Source organism: Phyllostomus hastatus, unplaced genomic scaffold (assembly GCF_019186645.2).
Source record: "Phyllostomus hastatus isolate PE091 unplaced genomic scaffold, TTU_PhHast_1.1 phas_scaffold_1066, whole genome shotgun sequence".
In the NCBI taxonomy this organism is placed as follows: Eukaryota; Metazoa; Chordata; class Mammalia; order Chiroptera; family Phyllostomidae; genus Phyllostomus; species Phyllostomus hastatus.
The window spans coordinates 15,349,203-15,355,014 of record NW_025334004.1 but is presented as its reverse complement, the minus strand read 5'-3'; the positions used below and the strand labels follow the sequence as shown (position 1 = coordinate 15,355,014).

Below are 5,812 nucleotides of genomic sequence, written 5' to 3'. Positions count from 1 at the left end.
GAGAAAGAGGGAGAGAAAGGATTCGAGCAAGAGCAACTTTCAAAAGGCAGGAAGTTGAAGTTGGTGAGCGCCTACTGAATTTGCCTGAAAATAATTACCATTTATTGCAGACCAGCTCTATTCAGGCGCATGATGGGTGTTCTACATTATATGATCTTTAATTCAACAATTTTATACGGTACTATTATCCTCAATTTACAAATGGCTCAACCGAGATCCAAAGAGATTAGGTAACTTGCCAAAGTCACACAAGAAGAAAGTAAAAGGTTTGAATCCAGATCTTTAACTCAAAAGTATATACCACTTGCCAGAGGGAGGCTTCTGAAATACTGGTAATGTTTTATATTTTGATCTGGTTGGTGGTTACTTTTTTCCTTCTTTCGTAGGTTTTACTTGAGTAAAAATCGGGCTGCACCACCTAAGCTTTGTGAACTCTACAGCATGTTATATTTCAATGAAAAATTTTCAAGTACTTAAATTTTGTGACTGAAATGTGTACATTCTGTATTTGTGCTGTTTTCGTTATTGCAAATTATAAAGTTTTTGTGTTTTACTTGTATATCTTAAAATAGTATAGACCATTTTGCATTATCTCACTTGAACCTCACAGCTCTGTGGGATAGGTGCAGGCAAGAAAGGTGAACCTGAGACGTTGGGAAGATCCAGCACAGTTATGCAGGTTGTTGGTTTTGAGGTCTTACTTTCTTCCTTTGACCCTGATTTCCTAGGTGAATGAGATAGAGCAAGTTACTTAATTCACTCTGCCCCAGTTGCCCAATTTCCAAAGCAGGGAAAATAGTAGCGCCTACCTGATAAAGTTGTGTGAAGATTAACTGAGATAATGTACACATGATACCTAACACATAATAAATAGCTATTGGTTATTTTTACTTCATCTTAAAAGGTGTCCTGTAAATGTTAAGAAAATCCCATCATGATGTTGATGGTGATCTCAAGACCGAAATATAAAACTAATCTAATTGGATATGCAAAGTAAGATCGTGAAACATGGGGAGGGGGGAAATGAGTAAGAATCAGTTAGTATTTACTTAGCACTGAGGAGGAGAGAGAGAACCTGAATCTGATGGTACATGCTTGTTGGGTGGGGAGAATTCATCCTTTTCCTGGGGATCATTCAACTAATTCTTCTGACGCAGCATTCACTAGTTGATAATTAGTTGGTAATTAATTGAGTACTTAGATGAGAGGTGCCATGAATAACAAGCCCAGATGTGTTTACTCTTCCCTGGATAGATGTTTTACCCCATTATGAATAGTACATTAACATTCTAGTACATACATTAGTGTCTTGAATCAGGTCCTGGAAACTGGATCCACCTGTACAACTGAAGCCCAGGCACTGGACTCACAAAATTAGAGCTACGCACTTTCTGTGGGGCCCACCTTTTACCTGGCTTTGTCCCTTTCCAAAGAGTCTGGGTTGCAACTTCAGCTGAGGTTACTTACCCCGAATAGAGTGGTTTTTCTGTTACACTACCATAGAGATAAGTTTCCTGAATGCCTGCAAGGCCCACTATAAAGTTTTAATTTTCTTTTCCCCTTCCTTTGTAACCCCTCCTCCTATTCTCTTTTTGGGATATTTTAAAGGTCTAGTGTCAATCTGTATCTTGTTCCTTCATAGAAAAGCTGTTTTTTCTATCTGGATGTTTCTCTTTCTCTTTAAAGTTCTTTCATTTCATTCTAATTTATCTAGAATTAGATTTTTTTCTGTCTATCATGATTTGTCCTTTATGTACTCATTCAATCTGAGATTTTTTTTTTTTTTTTCAGTTTGGGCATTTAACAAGTATTATACCTACAAATGTATCCTCCTCTTTATTTTTCCCATCCGCTTGGATTCTTACGATACAGGTGTTATACTTCCACTTACATCCTCTAGGTCTGTTAGCTTTAATATTTTCATCTTTGCCTTTCCCTGATACCGCCTAGAAAAGTTCCTCAACCTGAGTTTTCAGTTCAGTAATTCGTGATTGCCCTAGATCCATATTGCTATGTAGCCCATTTATTGATTGATTGATTTCAACGGTTATATTTTTCACAGCATTTTAAATTCTTCATTATTTATTGTTCCTGCTTCAAGTAATCCAGGTGAGTAATCGTCCCCCCCTTCCTCACCTACCCTAGGGGGACGTCTGACAATGTCTGGAGACACTTTTGGCTTGTCACAACTCAAGGTGGCACTGCCGGCATCTAACGGGAGCTGCTAAACATCCACGATGCACAGAACAGCCCCAGCCCCACCACAGCAAAGTACTGTCTGTCCCCAAACGTCAGCAGTGCCAAGATTGACAAACCCTGATGTAACCAATATGAACTCTTTTTTTTTCCCTTTGAGGCTATGTATTATCTTCAGTTACCTTTCCATCTGATGCGTTTGATGTTTCATCTAGTCAAGGTTGTTGTTCACTTTCTTACTTTAATCGGAGTTGCACCCTCCTCTACATCTCATTACTTTTCTCTGTGAACTTGTATTTCTCTGGGGCTATCATTTGTCTTGGCTGACAGATATATTTATATACCCAGGGGGAGTGGAAAGCCCAACATTGAGAGAAGATGAGGGAGGCCCCGAAGGAGGAAGTCAGTGGTGTCACCACCGGGCCTTCATCACTCCGTGCTTGCCAGCCCACACGCGCACAGGAGCTCACACGTGGACTCAGGGTTTTCACAGCTTCTACAGAGATGTTGATTTCTGTGCCATCTCTTGGATCGGGAGTGCTGGGGGACCAGCCACCAGTGTGAGTTTACCATCGTGTTTAACTCATAAGTTTAAACTCACACTGCTGCTTGGTTTTAGTTTAATTTAAAAAAAAAAAAACGTTTTAATCCTCACAAGAGGACATATTCATTGACTTCAGAGAGAGAAACATCAATGTGAGAAAGAAAAATCAATTCACTACCCTCCCAAATGCACCCCAACCAGGGATTGGACTAAAACCTAGGCATATGCATGCCTTGCCTAGAAATTGAACCCACAATGTTTTGGGGTGTGGGACGATGTTCCAACCAACTGAGCCACCTGGCCAGGGCTAATTAATTTTAAATTGATCTTCAAGTGAAAACTAGATGGGGCTCATTAATATTAGAAGTATAATTGGAGGAGGAAATGTGAATAAATTCATAAGATACATAGGTTTAGAAGACACAGGATTTCATATTTAAATTTGGGAGATGAGGGCAAACATTGTGGAAAATGTGATTTCTAGGCATTTGGCTTGGGTGACTGAGAAGATGGTGATAGAATTCCCTGAGAATTCAACCTGGTCAGGGAGGAACTCCATGAATTTCGTTTTTGACATGTTGAATTTGAGGTCCCTGGAGGTCATTCAAGGGGAGCTGGCGGTAGACAGAGCACATACGGTTTAGAGGTAAGAAGAAAAACTTGGGCAGGATATGGAGATTTGGAAATCATGTAGGTGGTAGTCGACGTCATATGAGTGACGAAGATTGCCCGAGAAAACGCACAGGACAAAGAATGAAGACGTTCCAGAACATAATGCTAAGGTTCACCCATATTTAAGACAAATCCAGGGACCAGTTGCTCCCATGTTCTTGAAATTACCTTTTCTCCTAAATTTTGGGATTCAAACGTTTTCCTGTTTCCTCTCGCTTCCTCTGACCACTCCTTGATTCTTCTATGTTGCCACTACTTCCTCTACCTCACTTTTTTTCTTGCAGATTTGATTTATTTTTTAAAAATTTTATTTCTACTTGGCTGGTGTAGCTCAGTGGATTGAGTGCGGGCTGCAAACCAAAGTGTCGCAGGTTCAATTCCCAGTCAGGGCACATGCCTGGGTTGCAGGCCACAGCCCCCAGCAACTGCACATTGATGTTTCTCTCTCTCTCTTTCTCCCTCCCTTCCCTCTCTAAAAATAAAATAAATAAAATCTTTTAAAAATATTTCATTTGTATTTATTTTTTTAGCTTTCTTATTGACGCCATTACAGATGTCCCCACTCCCCACTCCTTGCCCACCTTTACCCAGGCCCAGCCCCCACCCCTGCCCCTGCTCCCTCTGGCCACCACTTCAGTGCTGTTCCTGTCCATGAGTCATTCACATTTTGTATCTTCTTTGGCCAATGCCACCACTCCCTTTATCCAGTTCCTCCCTCCCCACTCCCCTCTGACAGCTGTCAGTCTGCCCCATGCCTCTATGCCTCTGTCTCCATCCTGTTTGTCATTTTGTTTTATTCATTAGATTGCAAATGTAAGTGAAATTATGTGGCATTTGTCTTTCTCTGACTGATTTATTTCACTCAGCATGGACCCTCTGGGTCCATTCGTGCTGTTGCAAAAGAGATGTCCTTTTTTCACAGCCAAGTATTCCATTGTTACCGGCTTTCTCATCTACTCATCCACTGACGGGCACTCGGGTCTCCAGACCTTAGCTGTTGCACATAACACTGCTATGAACATATGGGTGCGTATTTTCTTTCAAATTGGCATTTTGGGATTCCTAGGATGTATTCCCAGAAGTGGGATTGCTGGGTCAAAAGGCCACTCCATTTTTAATTTTCTGAGGAAACTCTACTGTTAATGGACAATTCTAGATTTACAAGGAAGTTGCAAGAACAGTACAAAGAATTCCCAGATGCCCTTCACCCACATTCCCCAATGTTAACATTTACTTCATATGCTTTATCCTTGTGTCTCTGTAGACAGATAGATACAGATAGATGAACAGCTATCTCTATGTAGATATGCATACAGGGTGGGGCAAAAGTAGGTTTGCAGTTACTCGTATTGAAAATAATACAGTAACTAGTGAATAATAATACAAGAATAAACGTGTGCTCACAACTGTAAACCTACTTTTTTTAAAAAAGATTTTATTTATTTTCAGAGAGGGGAAAGGAAGGACAAAGAGGGAGAGAAACATCGATGTGTGAGAGATACATTGATCTGCTGCCTCTCAAATATCCACAACTGGGGACCTGGCCAGCAAACCAGGCAGGTGTCCTGACTGGGAACTGAACCAGTGACCTTTTCATCCACAAGCTCGCACTCAATCCACTGAGCTACAGCAGCCAGCGCTGTGAACCTGCTTTTGCCTCACCCTATGTAGAATTCAGACTTAGTTCAACTCAACTTACTCTTAGCAGTTCAGGAAGAAATTTTTCTCAACTGCTAAGAGTAATTTGCAGACATTTCCCTTTACTACCAAATACTTTAGTGTGTGTTTATAATTACCAAAATCAATAAAAGTGATACAATACTATATATTGTCTCAGCAATTGTCTATAGACCTTATTCAGATTTTTCCACTTGTCCCAACAATATCCTTTATAGCAAAAGAAAATCCAGGCTTAGTCACTGTGCGCAGACGTCGTGTCTCTATAGTCCCCTTTATTTTGAGTCTTTTTAAAAAAAATTTATAACTGATATTTTTGAAGAGTTCAGGCCAGTTAATTTGTAGAATGCTCTTCAATTTGAGTTTGCCTCATGTTTCCTAATGGGTAGATTCAGCTTATGCATCTCTGGCAAAAATATTACAGAAGTAATGCTGAGTTCCTAGTGCGTCATTTCAGGGAGTGTGTGGCTATCTATGGATTACTCCTGCTACAATCCACCCGAACTTGGATAATTTGCTTAGAGCAGTGAGTACTGGGTTTCTCCACAGGAAGCATATGATAGAGATTTTGAAACTGCAAATACCCTGTTACCCCTCAAACTTCTGCTCACTAGTTTTATCATCCATTGTTGATTCTTGTCTGTATCAATTATTAATATGATAGTCACCAAATGGTGATTTTCTAATTCCATCATTCTTTTACATGTACTAGTTGGCTTATTA

The 5,812-nt window shown here is 40.2% G+C and overlaps 1 long non-coding RNA gene across 1 annotated transcript; it reads left to right on the top strand.

Moving 5' to 3' along the window:
* The first annotated feature begins 214 nt into the window (after window positions 1-214).
* On the top strand, window positions 215-4,918 carry LOC123828890. The gene is made up of 4 exons (XR_006787522.1): window positions 215-332; window positions 2,063-2,109; window positions 4,335-4,438; window positions 4,862-4,918. It is a non-coding gene; the product is annotated as an uncharacterized LOC123828890 (long non-coding RNA).
* The last annotated feature ends 894 nt before the right edge of the window (window positions 4,919-5,812 follow it).